General features: G+C 44.0%; 1 long non-coding RNA gene across 1 annotated transcript; it reads right to left on the reverse strand.

The window, feature by feature from the left end:
- Nucleotides 1-3,588: 3,588 nt before the first annotated feature.
- On the reverse strand, nucleotides 3,589-9,218 carry LOC139409531 (uncharacterized). The gene is made up of 3 exons (XR_011634417.1): nucleotides 8,736-9,218; nucleotides 7,680-8,615; nucleotides 3,589-4,238 (listed from the first exon to the last, which is right to left on the reverse strand). It is a non-coding gene; the product is annotated as an uncharacterized lncRNA (long non-coding RNA).
- Nucleotides 9,219-15,157: the final 5,939 nt, after the last annotated feature.

A 15,157-nucleotide genomic window follows, 5' to 3' on the forward strand; every position in this document is an offset into this window, starting at 1 on the left:
CAAACGTTTTCTGTAAGTCTTCACAAGATTTTCACACACAGTTGCTGGTATTTTTGCCCATTCCTCCATGCAGATCTCCTCTAGAGCAGTGATGATTTGGGACTCTTGCTGGGCAACACGGACTTTCAACTCCCTACAAAGATTTTCTATGGGGTTGAGATCTGGAGACTGGCTAGGCCACTCCAGGACCTTGAAATGCTTCTTACGAAGCCACTCCTTCGTTGCCCGGGCGTTGTGTTTGGGATCATTGTCATGCTGAAAGACCCAGCCACGTTTCATCTTCAATGCCCTTGCTGATGGAAGGAGGTTTTCACTCAAAATCTCACGATACATGGCCCCATTCATTCTTTCCTTTACACGGACGGATCAGTCGTCCTGGTCCCTTTGCAGAAAAACAGCCCCAAAGCATGATGTTTCCACCTGCATGCTTCACAGTAGGTATGGTGTTCTTTGGATGCAACTCAGCATTCTTTGTCCTCCAAACACAACGAGTTGAGTTTTTACCAAAAAGTTATATTTTGATTTCATCTGACCATATGACATTCTCCCAATCTTCTTCTGGATCATTCATCTCGAGCAAACTTCAGACGGGCCTGGACATGTACTGGCTTATTTGAGTATTTGAGTCCCTGGCGGCGTAGTGTGTTACTGATGGTAGGCTTTGTTACTTTGGTCCCAGCTCTCTGCAGGTCATTCACTAGGTCCCCCCGTGTGGTTCTGGGATTTTTGCTCACCGTTCTTGTGATCATTTTGACCCCACGGGATGTGATCTTGCGTGGAGCCCCAGATCGAGGGAGATTATCAGTGGGCTTGTATGTCTTCCATTTCCTAATAATTGCTCCCACAGTTGATTTCTTCAAACCAAGCTGCTTCCCTATTGCAGATTCAGTCTTCCCATTCTGGTGCAGGTCTACAATTTTGTTTCTGGTGTCCTTTGACAGCTCTTTGGTCTTGGCCATAGTGGAGTTTGGAGTGTGACTGTTTGAGGTTGTGGACAGGTGTCTTTTATACTGATATCAAGTTCAAACAGGTGCCATTAATACAGGTAACGAGTGGAGGACAGAGGAGCCTCTTAAAGAAGAAGTTGCAGGTCTGTGAGAGCCAGAAATCCTGCTTGTTTGTAGGTAACCAAATACTTATTTTCCAATATAATTTGCAAATAAATTCATTAAAAATCCTACAATGTGATTTTCTGGATTTTTTCCCCTCATTTTGTCTGTAACAGTTGACGAAAATTACAGGCCTCTCTCATCTTTTTAAGTGGGAGAACTTGCACAATTGGTGGCTGACTAAATACTTTTTTGCCCCACTGTATGTCCTGGATGACAGGAAGCTTGGCCCCAGTGATGTACTGGGCCGTACGCACTACCCTACGTAGCGCCTTACGGTCAGATGCCGAGGAGTTGCCATACCAGGTGGTGATGCATCCAATGGTGCAGCTGTAGCACACCTGAAGTAATTTGTTGTTGTCCATAAAGAGATTTGCTTTGTTTTTGCTGACCTTAAATGTTTACCTTCACAGATGGGGAAAAGACTTTCATCCTGCAAGACGTGTCCTAGAGGGATCTGGATTGGAGAGATGACAAGCCTGAATTAGTTATATCTCTGAAACAAGGTTTGCCTGATTCATATCCAATCACACGCTCACATCCCTATGCTATTCCCATGCTCATTCCCATTCACAGATCATGGTGGATTGTTAGGATCAATTCCCTTTCAAAGCACTACTGTGATGTCTGACTAGCCAGTGGAGATAATAAGGGCCTGGGGATTGGAGTGAGGGAGAAAATTGGAACGGGGCTGATCTTCAGGACGTATTCACACACTGATTCTTGTACCATCTTCTCGTTTCAGAACCCGAGGCCCTTGTAACCGTATCCAGTTTGGGATGAACAGCTGATGAACACACAGAACATCCAATGAGCATATTGGACAGAAAATAAAAATACACTCCATTTACCACATGGGGATCATATCACTGTTTAGTGTGCTGCTCATAGAAGACTTGACCAGGTAGTGTTGGTTTTCATCAGCAGTGTATACATGTGGTCATAACTTTGCCTCTTTGCCCATATTGATCTCAGCTTACGGAAAGTGATGACTCCTGTCTTGTTGGACAAACATGTAAATGAATAACCTCTGTCAATAGTTTGCTCCAATTATTTGCAGATTCATGGTTTCATGATTGTCCAACATTAAATAAAGTGCTTCTTGTTCATATTTACTCATCTACTCTTTAGTTAATTGTTATCTGGGAATATTATCACCAGGTATTTTTTACAATATTGAAGCAGCCAGACAATATCTATTAAAAATATTCCTGTGGTGTTCTTTGCCATGTATTTCAACTACATCATCGTCACTGAGTGAATCTTGAACATTAAGGCAGGAATATTTACTTTCAATTCTCATTTGCAAGAAAACTTTTAATGTTTAGTCTAGTTGGTAAGGTAATATGGGCTAAACCCTGGCATGCTCCTTAGGTGTAGAAATAGATTTTGGCCTTCCCATTTTGCCCCTGGAAAACAAGGCTTTATGGGAAACAGTGATTCTGCCTTACTGGAACAAACATTCTGAAGGCCATGTCCATAGACAGTTAACCAGATTTATATAAGGGTAAGTACAGTATTTGAAAATCTTTTGTGATTCAATAATGACCTGATATGTTTTAATGGAGCCTATCAGCATTCAAACTAACTGTAGCCCTCAATGTATTTTTAGCTCTAAACTATCCTCAGCCACATACTTTAACCTCACTGGTAGATGAGACTAGCTCTAAACCATCCTCAGCCACATACTTTAACCTCACTGGTAGATGAGACTAGCTCTAAACCATCCTCAGCCACATGCTTTAACCTCACTGGTAGATGAGACTAGCTCTAAACTATCCACAGCCACAAGCCTTAACCTCACTGCTAGATGAGATTAGCTCTAAACCTACAGTATGTATATTAGAATATTGTAGATATGTATGTATATTATTTAGCTAAAACAATAATTGCAACACTAGTGGAAGAACAAGTATTGTCACGACTTCCGCCGAAGTCAGTCCCTCTCCTTGTTCGGGCGGCGTTCGGCGGTCGACGTCACCGGCTTTCTAGCCACCGCTGATCCACTTTTAATTTTCCATTTGTTCTGTCTTTGTCTTATTCACACCTGGCTCAACCAATTACTGGTTTATTATTTAACCCTCTGTTCCCCATGTTGTGTTTGAGTGATTGTTTATTGTAATTCGGTCCGTCTGAGGGTGCTCAAGATGTTACTTTGTATATTTGTCTTTTTGAGTAAAACACGTTTATTACTCATATCTGCTGTCCTGCCTGACTCTCTACACCAGCTACACACAGGATCATTACAGGAGCAGACGCCCTCCCTGTTCCAGTGGAGGAGCACGTTCAGCAGCACACGACCATTTTGCAATGTCCGGGCACCGCATGGATCGTGTGCTGAAGACAATGGATCTTTTGGAGAGAGAAGGAGGTTTTCCAGGGCCTCCACCAGCCCCACTACAGCAGGTCCCACTGTCCACCCCTCCTTCACCCGGTCCCAGCGGGATTCGACTCGCGTTCCCAAGGGAGTATGAAGCGACAGCTGCCTGATGCCAGGGGTTTCTACTCCAGCTGGAGCTCTACCTGGCGACCGTCCACCCGGCGTGTCTGTCCTCATCTCCTGTCTCTCAGGCAAAGCCCTGGAGTGGGTCATAGCCATATGAAGTGAGGGAGACGCGGCGTTGGACCATTACACAGAGTTCACCCGCCGCTTTGGAGCAGTGTTCGACCACCCGCTCGAGGGTCGAGTGGCGGGTGAACGTCTGTTCCACCTGAGGCAGGGGACGAGGAGTGCGCAGAATTTCGCCTTGGACTTCCGAACCCTGGCCGCCAGCACGGGATGGAACGACAGGGCCCTGATCGATCACTACAGGTGCAGTCTGCGCAAAGACGTCCGTCGGGGGATGGCCTGCCGAGACACCACCCTCACATTGGACCAGCTGGTGGACCTGTCCATCCGGCTGGACAACCTGCTGACTGCCCGCGGAGAATCTGCAGAGAGAACAATAGGGTGGTTGTGTCATTACTGTTTTTTTGTTAGTTTTTTCAGTGTCCTTGCTCTCTTTTGTCCCACAATCTTGTTGTGCACCATAACCGCAAGGCGTGCCCCTTCCCTCATGCTGGTGAATCCAAAATGCTGCCGCTTTAGGGTATTTTTCAGCAGAGCACTGTGGAAGGACACCAGATTACCTGAGTTTTACAAAGAGAAAAGGTAAAAAGAGAAATGAGTGAGACTTCTTTGATGACATGGTCTGAAAGGTACTCTGTGGTCCTCAGGCTACATCCAACCACCTGTAACCCCAAGCTCATTCCAGCTTGTTGTTTGGATAATTTTGATGTTTGTTATATATCGAACGAGCTTGGGGTTACAGGTGGTCATATAGAACGAGCTTGGGGTTACAGGTGGTCATATAGAACGAGCTTGGGGTTACAGGTGGTCATATAGAACGAGCTTGGGGTTACAGGTGGTCATATAGAACGAGCTTGGGGTTACAGGTGGTCATATCGAACGAGCTTGGGGTTACAGGTGGTCATATAGAACGAGCTTGGGGTTACAGGTGGTCATATCGAACGAGCTTGGAGTTACAGGTGGTCATATAGAACGAGCTTGGGGTTACAGGTGGTCATATCGAACGAGCTTGGGGTTACAGGTGGTCATATAGAACGAGCTTGGGGTTACAGGTGGTCATATCGAACGAGCTTGGGGTTACAGGTGGTCATATAGAACGAGCTTGGGGTTACAGGTGGTCATATCGAACGAGCTTGGGGTTACAGGTGGTCATATCGAACGAGCTTGGGGTTACAGGTGGTCATATCGAACGAGCTTGGAGTTACAGGTGGTCATATAGAACGAGCTTGGGGTTACAGGTGGTCATATCGAACGAGCTTGGAGTTACAGGTGGTCATATCGAACGAGCTTGGGGTTACAGGTGGTCATATAGAACGAGCTTGGGGTTACAGGTGGTCATATCGAACGAGCTTGGAGTTACAGGTGGTCATATAGAACGAGCTTGGGGTTACAGGTGGTCATATCGAACGAGCTTGGGGTTACAGGTGGTCATATAGAACGAGCTTGGGGTTACAGGTGGTCATATCGAACGAGCTTGGGGTTACAGGTGGTCATATAGAACGAGCTTGGGGTTACAGGTGGTCATATCGAACGAGCTTGGGGTTACAGGTGGTCATATCGAACGAGCTTGGGGTTACAGGTGGTCATATCGAACGAGCTTGGAGTTACAGGTGGTCATATAGAACGAGCTTGGGGTTACAGGTGGTCATATCGAACGAGCTTGGGGTTACAGGTGGTCATATAGAACGAGCTTGGGGTTACAGGTGGTCATATCGAACGAGCTTGGGGTTACAGGTGGTCATATCAAACGAGCTTGGGGTTACAGGTGGTCATATAGAACGAGCTTGGGGTTACAGGTGGTCATATCGAACGAGCTTGGGGTTACAGGTGGTCATATCGAACGAGCTTGGGGTTACAGGTGGTCATATCGAACGAGCTTGGGGTTACAGGTGGTCATATCGAACGAGCTTGGGGTTACAGGTGGTCATATCAAACGAGCTTGGGGTTACAGGTGGTCATATCGAACGAGCTTGGGGTTACAGGTTGTTGGATGTTGCCTAAAGACCAAAGAGTATTTTCAGACCATATAGTTCTGACAATATGCTGTAGCAGAGTCAGGGTGAAATTTCCCTTTAAGGCGTGACCAGGCCCTCTAGTGGCCTGGGCCTGTAATAGTAGGTTGTTTTCTCTTCAGCTGTGCTGAAATACTGTAGTAGTTAGCTATCCTGGCAGACATTGAGGTCCTTCTGCTGCTGAGCAATATCTTTATATTTCTAGGGATTTTAGCATTCTATTTTTTTTTTTTGGCTCATATATATACGTGGCAAAAGAAATTAGGTTCTATTCAATGATGTATTTGCTGCATGTGACAAATAAAGTTGGATTTGATTTTGTTGTGCAGCATTTGATAAAAGTAGCAAAGCAAACACATCAGTTATGTTTACCCACATTGTATAGTCAGAGTCTTACAGAGCAATTAGTGAATACTTGGAGGGCACTATGGTGTTGAACGCTGAGCTATAGTCAATGAACAGTATTCTCACATAGGTGTTCCTTTTGTCCAGGTGGGAAAGGGCAGGCATCTGTTGATCTGTTGGGGTGGTATTTGAATTGGAGCAGGTTCAGGGTTTCTGAGATGATGGTGTTCATGTGAGCCATGATCAGCCTTTCAAAGTATTTCATGCCTACAGATGTGAGCGCTACGAGGCGGTAGTCATTTAGGCAGGTTACCTTGGCGTTCTTGGGCACAGGGACTATGGCGGTCTGCTTGAAACCAGAAGTATATAGACAACTGCTCGTCAAACATCTCCTTCCAAAATCATTAATTGTCACTGTCCTTGAGCTTGTCTCCACCCCTTCCAGGTGTCACTATTTATCCCCGGTGTATTTATACCTGTGTTTTCTGTTTCTCTGTGCCACTTCGTCTTGTTTGCCAAGTCAACCAGCATTTATCTCCTAGCCCCTACTTTTCCCTAGTCTCTGTTTTTTCCTAGTCCTCCTGGTTTTGATCCGTGCCTGTCCTGACACCAAACCCGCCTGCCTGACCATTCTTCCTGCCCCGACCTCGAGCCTGCCTAACACCTTGTACTGTTTGGAGACGGACATGGTTACTGAACCCCTGCCTGTCCTGATCTCGAGACTGTCTAACGCCCTGTACTCTTTGAACTCTGACCTGGTCTATGTACTTTCGCCTGTCCCCGATCTGCCTTTTGCCTACCCCTTGGGTTATAATAAATATTAGAGCTCAACCATCTGCCTCCTGTGTCTGCATATGGGTCTCGACTTGTGCCCTTATATTAATATGGTGTTGGTCCCCCCTTTGCTGCTATAACAGCTTCCACTCTTCTGTGAAGGTTTTCCACTAGATGTTTGAAAATTACTGCAGGGTCTTGCTTCCATTCAGCCACAAGAGCATTAGTGAGGTCTGATGTTGGGCGATTAGGCCTGGTTCGCATTCGGCATTCCAATTCATCCCAAAGGTGTTCGATGGGGTTGAGGTCAGTGCTATTTGCATTCCAGTCAAGTACTTCCATACCGATCTCGGTAAACCCATTCTTAATGGACCTCGCTTTATGCACTGTGTTTTTCAAATCAAATCACATTTTATTGGTCACATACACTTGGTTAGATGATATTATTGAAAGTGTAGCAAAGTGCTTGTGCTTCTAGTTCTGACAGTGCAACAATATCTAAGAAGTAATCTAACAATTCCACAACAACTACCTAATACACACAAATGTAAGTAAAGAGATGGAATAAGAATATGTAGATATAAATATATGGATGAGCAATGACCGAGCGGCATAGGCAAGATGCAATAGATGGTATATAAAAACTGAATATACATATGGGATGAGTAATGCAGGATATGTAAACATCATTATTAAAGCGACATTAATAAAGTGACCAGTGATCCATTTGTTAGATGGGGAAATTATTTCAAGTCTGTATCTAGACAGCAGCCTCTCTGTGTTAGTGATGGCTGTAATACAGTCTGATGGCCTTGAGATAGAAGCTATTTTTCAGTCTCTCGGCCCCATCTTTGATGCACCTGTACTGACCTCGCCTTCTGGATGGTAGCGGGGTGAACAGGCAGTGGATCGGGTGGTCGTTGTCCTTGATGATCTTTTGGACTTCCTGTGAAATCGGGTGCTGTAGGTGTCTTGAAAGGCAGGTAGCTTGACCCCCCGGTGATGTGTTGTGCAGACCGCACCACCCTCTGGAGAGCCATGCTGTTGTGGGTGGTGCAGTCGACGTACCAGGCGGTGTTACAGGATGCTCTCAATTGTTCATCTGTAACAGTTTGTGACGGTTTTAGGTGGCAAGACAAATTTCTTCAGCCTCCTGAGGTAGAAGAGGCGCTGTTTGGCCTTCTTCACCACACTGTCTGTGTGAGTGGACCATTTCAGTTTGTCTGTGATGTGTACGCCGATGAACTTAAAACATTCCATCTTCTCCACTACTGCCCCGTCGATGTGGAAAGGGGGGTGCCCCCTCTGCTGTTTCCTGAAGTCCACGATCATCTCATTTCTTTTGTTGACATTGAGTGACAGGTTGTTTTCCTGACAACACACTCCCAGTGCCCTCACCCCATACATACCGGCTGTCTAATTTGTTGTTGGTGATCAAGCCTACTACTGTTATGTTGTCTGCAAACTTGATGATCAAGTTGGAGGCGTGCATGGCCACACAGTCATGGGTGAACAGGGAGTACAGGAGGGGGCTGATCACACACCCTTGTGGGGCTCCAGTGGTGAGGATCAGCAAAGTGTAGATGTTGTTTCTTACCTTCACCACCTGGGGGCAAACCATCAGGAAGTCCAGGACCAAATCACACAAGGCGAGTTGAGACCCAGGGCCTCAAGCCTAATGATGAGCTTGGAGGGTACTATGGTGTTGAATGCTGAGCTGTAGTCAATGAACAGCATTCTTACATAGGCATTCCTCTTGTTCAGATGGGATAGGACAGTGTGATGGTGATTGCATCTTCTGTGGACCTATTGGGGCGGTAAGGTGACAGGTAAGGTGGAGGTGATATGATCCTTGACTAGTCTCTCAAAGCACTTCATGATGACAGAAGTAGGTGCTATGGGGGGATAGTCATTTAGTTCACTAACCTTAGCCTTCTTGGGTACAGGCTCAATAGTCGCCATCTTGAAGCATGTTGGGACAGCAAACTGGGATAGGGAGAGATTGAATATGTCTGTAAACACATCAGCCAGCTGGTCTGCGCATGCTCTAAGGATACCGTCTGGGCCGGCAGCCTTGCGAGGGATAACTAATTTAAATGTCTTACTCACGCCGGCCTTGGAGAAGAAGAACACACAGTCCTTGTGAGTAGGCCGCGTCGGTGGCACTGTATTTTCCTCAAAGAGGACAAAGAAGGTGTTTAGTTTGTCTGGAAGCAAGACGTCGGTGTCCGTGAAGTGGCTGGTTTTCTTGTTGTAGTCCGTGATTTTCTGTAGACCCAGCCACATACGTCTCGTGTCTGAGCCATTGAATTGCTGTCATGCTGAAACAGGAAAGGGCCTTCCTCAAACTGTTGCCACAAAGGTGGAAGCCCAGAATCGTCTACAATGCAATTGTATGCTGTAGCATTTAGATTTCCCTTCACTGGAACAAAGGGGCCCAGCCCAAACCATGAAAAACAGCCCCAGACCATTATTCTTCCTCCACCAAACTTTAAAGTTGCCACTATGCATTGGGGCAGGTAGTATTATCCTGGCATACGCCAAACCTAGATTCGTCCTTCAGACTACCAGATGGTGAAACGTGATTCATGACTCCAGAGAACGCATTTCCACTGCTCTAGAGTCCAATGGCGGTGAGCTTCACACCACTCCAGCCGACGCTTGGCATTGTACATGGTGATCTTAAGCTTGTGTGTGACTGCTTGGCCAGGGAAACCCATTTCACGAAGCCCTGGATGAACAGTTCTTGTGCTGATGTTGCTTCCAGATGCAGTTTGGAACTCAGTACTGAGTGCTGCAACCTAGGCTTCAGCATTCAGCGGTTCCGCTCTGTGAGCTTGTGTGGCCTACCACTTTGTGGCTGCCGCTAGGCATTTCCACTTCTCAATAAGAGCGCTTACAATTGCCCGGGGCAGCTCTAGCAGGGCAGAAATTTGACAAACTGACTAGTTGGAAAGGTGGTATCCTATGATGGTGCCATGTTAAAAGTCACTGAGCTTTTCAGTAAGGCCTATTTTTGTCTATGGAGATTGCATGGCTATGTGGTCGATTGTATACACATATCAACAGGTGTTGCTGACAAAGCCGAATCCACTAATTTGAAGCGGTGTCCACATACTTTTGTATATATAGTGTATTTCAAGCTGGGTCAGGGAGAGCATGAAAATGTCAGTGAAGACACTTGCCAGCTGGTCAACTCTTACTATGAGTATGCGTCCTGGTAATCCGTCTGAATGTTAAACCCAGGTCTGATAAATAGAAGTAGCCTATATCCTAATGTAGCTACACCACCTTGAGGTGAGGTCCTCAGAGCTCTCAAATACAAACAGCTTCTTTCAAAACAAGGAGTGGAGTATGGGAATAATCTGCAAAGATCGATGCAGCAAGAAACAATGCTAGGCTAGGCATCTACAGCTCTGTCAGAACATCTTTGTTGTTTAAAGATAATGTGTACTTGTGAACTGTGGAGGGGAAAAGACAACCAAAAGAGGAGAGAGGTTGAGAAAGGGTGAGATACCAACTTTGAACAGAGCTGTTTGAAGAGGAGATCTTCACATTTTGTGAACCGTATGTAGAAGCGGAAATATGGACCATGTTGACCACAGCTTTTTCTCATATTCCTTATTGAGGATCTTAACTCAAGCCAGTTTGCTACAGCAGGAAACAAATCCTGCAGCAACAGGAAATGTGAATTATTATGTGGAATATCATTAATGGACATTTTTATAAGGGTTTGTAATATTTGTGTTGTGGAGAAATGACCAGGCAGGAGACGGGAGTACAGTTAGTTCTTCGTTTAGTCAAAACCACTCGTGCTCTACAGTTCCCGGCACAATAGTGTGCATGTGCATTTCCTATTAGGTGTAGTAACGTAACACTGCCGTAATACATTACTGCTTAGTAACAGCATAGTAACTAATATAAACAGATGTAGATCCCAGATACTACAGGGTTGAAACATTTTCTGTCAGGGCAATTTAAGTCTGAAATTTCAAAGTGGAAATTATTAACTTTAGAATCCTTTTTAAAAATATAAATACAGTACAAGTTTGCATTTCCTGCTGTACAGGTAAATTGTTAGCAACAAAAGAGCAATAAAATTAATATCCTACATCTGTACATAAGAACATTATCTTCATCCAGTAGACCATATCGGGTGTATGAAAAGTATTTCTGGTTTCATGTTGCTATCACTGGTTTTATGTTACAACAGCAGGCTTGTGAGATGCACAGATTCAAATCCATATTACAATCTAGAGGATCTAACGGAGAAAGATTGAGTTGAGCTGAGCATGGTACAAAAAGAGACTCTTCACGTAAAGATGGATATTACCATAAATATAGACAATGGATTATAAGGGAAGTTGAGGTGGAATGTGTCTGTCATTAATGCTTTCATTTGGATCCTTTGTGGATTGATGGTTTTTTTTGTGCAAATTTCAACGAGCTATGTTTATGCAATGTGATTACGTTGATAAAATCAGTCAGAGTAAAACACAGACTTTGACTATTAGATATTTTTCACTCAAGGAATTTGAATGTTTTCTGTTCCTGTAGTCCTGGAAAACTATTTTAAGTTCTGTTGTGGCAGTGAAATGTACTAAATCAAATGACATTTTATTGGTCACATACACGTGTGTAGCAGATGTTATTGCGGGTGTAGCGAAATGCATCTTTCCTTCGATCCTGACCAGTCCCCCAGTCCCTGCCTCTGAAAACATCCCCACAGCATGATGCTGCCACCAGCACGCTTCACCATAGGAATGATGTGTTAGGAATATTATGAATAAATGACTAAACAATATCCTCATTTTAAATAGAACTGTAACTAAGTAAACTTATACTCTGTTTTATTATATCTGATTAACAATATGAGTTCATAAGAAGGGATTATGTGGCATGAACAATGAGTAATTAAATATAACGAACACCATTCCAAACTAGTCTGGAGAGGAATGGGTTGTGGGTTAAGAAAGCAGATAGGGTTGTTAACCTATGGTTGAACCGACGAAACTTAGATCTGGGGTGTTTTAGATAAGGCAGTGAGTGCATTCCTAGGTTTTCTGTTAATTAGAACTGTCAGCTAAGTGGTGATCGATAATGGTGAGGGTTCAAGAGTTAATTCAGTTATGTTGTGTGTCCTGTGTGTGTGTGTTAGTGAGTTGGAATGAACTTTTAAACTCACTTAATTCTAGGTCAAGAGGAGGGGATTCATTCTAGAAGCAATGAAATTACATCATGTTATTGTATATAAACTGTTGCTCGTGGTAACGTGGCAGCGCGCTCCGAGAATAAATACTGTAACCTATTATTGATAAGACTGGTCTCCGTCTATGTTCTGCAAACAAGAATCTTACAAATTCTCATAAAATAGATTAAGGAAATTAAATTAATGAAAACATATTGGAATAATTAAATTACAGTAACATGATGCCAGGTTATCTCGAGACGTGACACTTGGCAATCAGTCCAAAGAGTTCAATATTGGTTTCTCATGGTCTGAAAGTTCTTTAGGGAACTTTTGGCAAAGTCTAAGCGGGCTGTCATGTGCCTTTAATTGAGGAGTGGCTTCCGTCTGGCCACTACCATAAAGGCCTGTTTGGTGGAGTGCTGCAGAGATGGTGTTCCTTCTGGAAGGTTCTCCAATCTCTACAGAGAAATTCTAGATCTCTGTCAGTGACATCGGGTTCTTGGTCACCTCCCTGACCAAGACCCTTCTTCCCCGATTTCTCAGTTCAGCCGGGCTGCCAGCTCTAGGAAGAGTCTTGGTGGTTCGAAACTTCTTCAATTTAAGAATGATTGCGGCCACTGTGTTATTGGGAATCTTCAAAGCTGCAGAAATGTGTGGATAACCTTCCCCAGATCTGTGCCTTGACACAATCCTGTCTCTGAGTTCTACAACCAATTCCTTTGATCTCATGGCTTGGTTATTGCCCTGACGTGCACTGTCTTTGTGAGACTCAGAGTTGGTAAAACAGCCATTTTCACGTTTGACGGTGAAACAGCCATTTCCCCACCTGTGAAGGTAAACATTTCACTTTAGCCAAAACTAAGCAAATCACTTTTTCGACAACAATATGTACCTTCAGACGTTGTATCAGGTGTGCAAATGTTCAATACAGCAATTTAGTGATTTTAGACGTGACTTGTGAAGCTGCAGAAAGGATTAATAATGTGAATGTGTTAGGAGTTCTCCAAAACAACAGCACCATGAAGTATGAACACAGGCTACAGTTTGAGTGCAGCAACTCTAGTCACATTCTGAAGGGGGTCGTAGAGCTTCAGCTTATGAGAAGAGATGGGCACTGGCTTGTTGGACAAACATGTCAATCGATATAACCCCCGTCAATAGTCTGCTCAAATAATTTGTTCTGGGGCTTTTGCATAAGCTAAGAAACATTGACTTCACAGGAGTTGTTTTTCATGTCAGTCCGAACTTCAATAAAGTACCTCTGGTTTTGAATTCTCAATTATTTTGTCTGTTATTAGGGGAACAGTGTTATACTAGTCATGATCAGAAACAACAACGGTAGGGGGAAATAGCATCTAATGGCAGGAAGCAGTCACAGCACAAGGCACTTTCAGGTGAAATCAGATGTTTTATTTACAGCAGTAGGCAGTCAAAGTAAATATTTACAGAATGGATTCAAGAATCGCTCCGGTATATTTTCTGTTTGGCATGCGCAAATTAGATCTAAATCACATCTTTCAATTACCAGATACTTCACACACCTATCTAGACAGTTCAAACGCCACGTTACTCACCTGTTGTCAGGAGACTTCTAGTGTCTTTCTCCCACAGGTTTTTAGATCATTAACATGGGATAATAGTAATAGATCTTGTTGTGGAAATTTCCTGTATTTACCAAATCATGAGAGCAAACCACACACAAGTCAGAGTTATCATAAAGTCCATCTTTAATTATATGAGCTCCATCACAACCCCGTGACTCTCAGATCAATTCAGTGTCTATCAATGAATTCTCTGAGAGTCCCTTACACATTGCAACTGAGATCCTTTATAGCAAAGACACACATAGCCAGACAGCATTGGCCATAATTTATCGTTCAGCTTTGTCTCCTAAACTATGTTCTTTCCTCAAACTCAGAACCATAAAACAAATCCTCATATCAACAGGCATATATCACATGCCCCCTCATTGACAAGATCACAGAGACACATTGACTGGCACACAGACATTGTGGAGCCAAGAGATACACGCTTGACCTCTCCCCTCTCCCCGGCCCAAGTAACTTAGTCCTGACAGAGAACAGATGACTGCAACCCGGCCACAGTATTATACCAAAATAAACATTCTGATGAGAAGTAACTGACACACATATAATGAATATAAAACATCTTACCTATGTTACCAACTAATTCTGATTATTCCCCAACAGTCTACATGTTTTTTAATTCACCCTTATTCAATCCATTAACCTACAGGTTAAATGTTTCCACCGTGTGGCCACCAACCATCAGTGTATACACCTTGCATCATGTCTTCTTGTTGAATCAAACAAAGTTATCAAAGACAACTCATGGAGCTTCTTCTAGATAGAATCAAAGCATTAACAACAGTTCATGAAGTTAAAGGCTATACAACACCCTGCAATATGATCTTTCCCCATAGTGGTGAGTTGTGTCCCCTAGGCAATTGCTGGACGGGTGGTTATGAGCTCAGGTTCAGCTGCCCCAACCCAGCACACCAACTGAAGGGAAACCCACAGGTACTGTGCTCGAAGGGGGGGTGGAACAGCCATTTCCCGATCTGTGAAGGTAAACATTTAAGGTCAGCAAAAACAAAGCAAATCTCTTTATGGACAACAACAAATTACTTCAGGTGTGCTACAGCTGCACCATTGAGAGCATCCTGACTGGATGCATCATCACCTGGTATGGCATCTCCTCGGCATCTGACCGTAAGGCGCTACGTAGGGTAGTGCGTACGGCCCAGTACATCAATGGGGCCAAGCTTCCTGTCATCCAGGATATACATTGGGGCAAAAAAAGTATTTAGTCAACCACCAATTGTGCAAGTTCTCCCACTTAAAAAGATGAGAGAGGCCTGTAATTTTCGTCAACTGTTACAGACAAAATGAGGGGAAAAAAATCCAGAAAATCACATTGTAGGATTTTTAATGAATTTATTTGCAAATTATGGTGGAAAATAAGTATTTGGTTACCTACAAACAAGCTAGATTTCTGGCTCTCACAGACCTGTAACTTCTTCTTTAAGAGGCTCCTCTGTCCTCCACTCGTTACCTGTATTAATGGCACCTGTTTAAACTTGTTATCAGCATAAAAGACACCTGTCCACAACCTCAAACAGTCACACTCCAAACTC

Source organism: Oncorhynchus clarkii, chromosome 5 (assembly GCF_045791955.1).
Source record: "Oncorhynchus clarkii lewisi isolate Uvic-CL-2024 chromosome 5, UVic_Ocla_1.0, whole genome shotgun sequence".
NCBI lineage: Eukaryota > Metazoa > Chordata > Actinopteri > Salmoniformes > Salmonidae > Oncorhynchus > Oncorhynchus clarkii.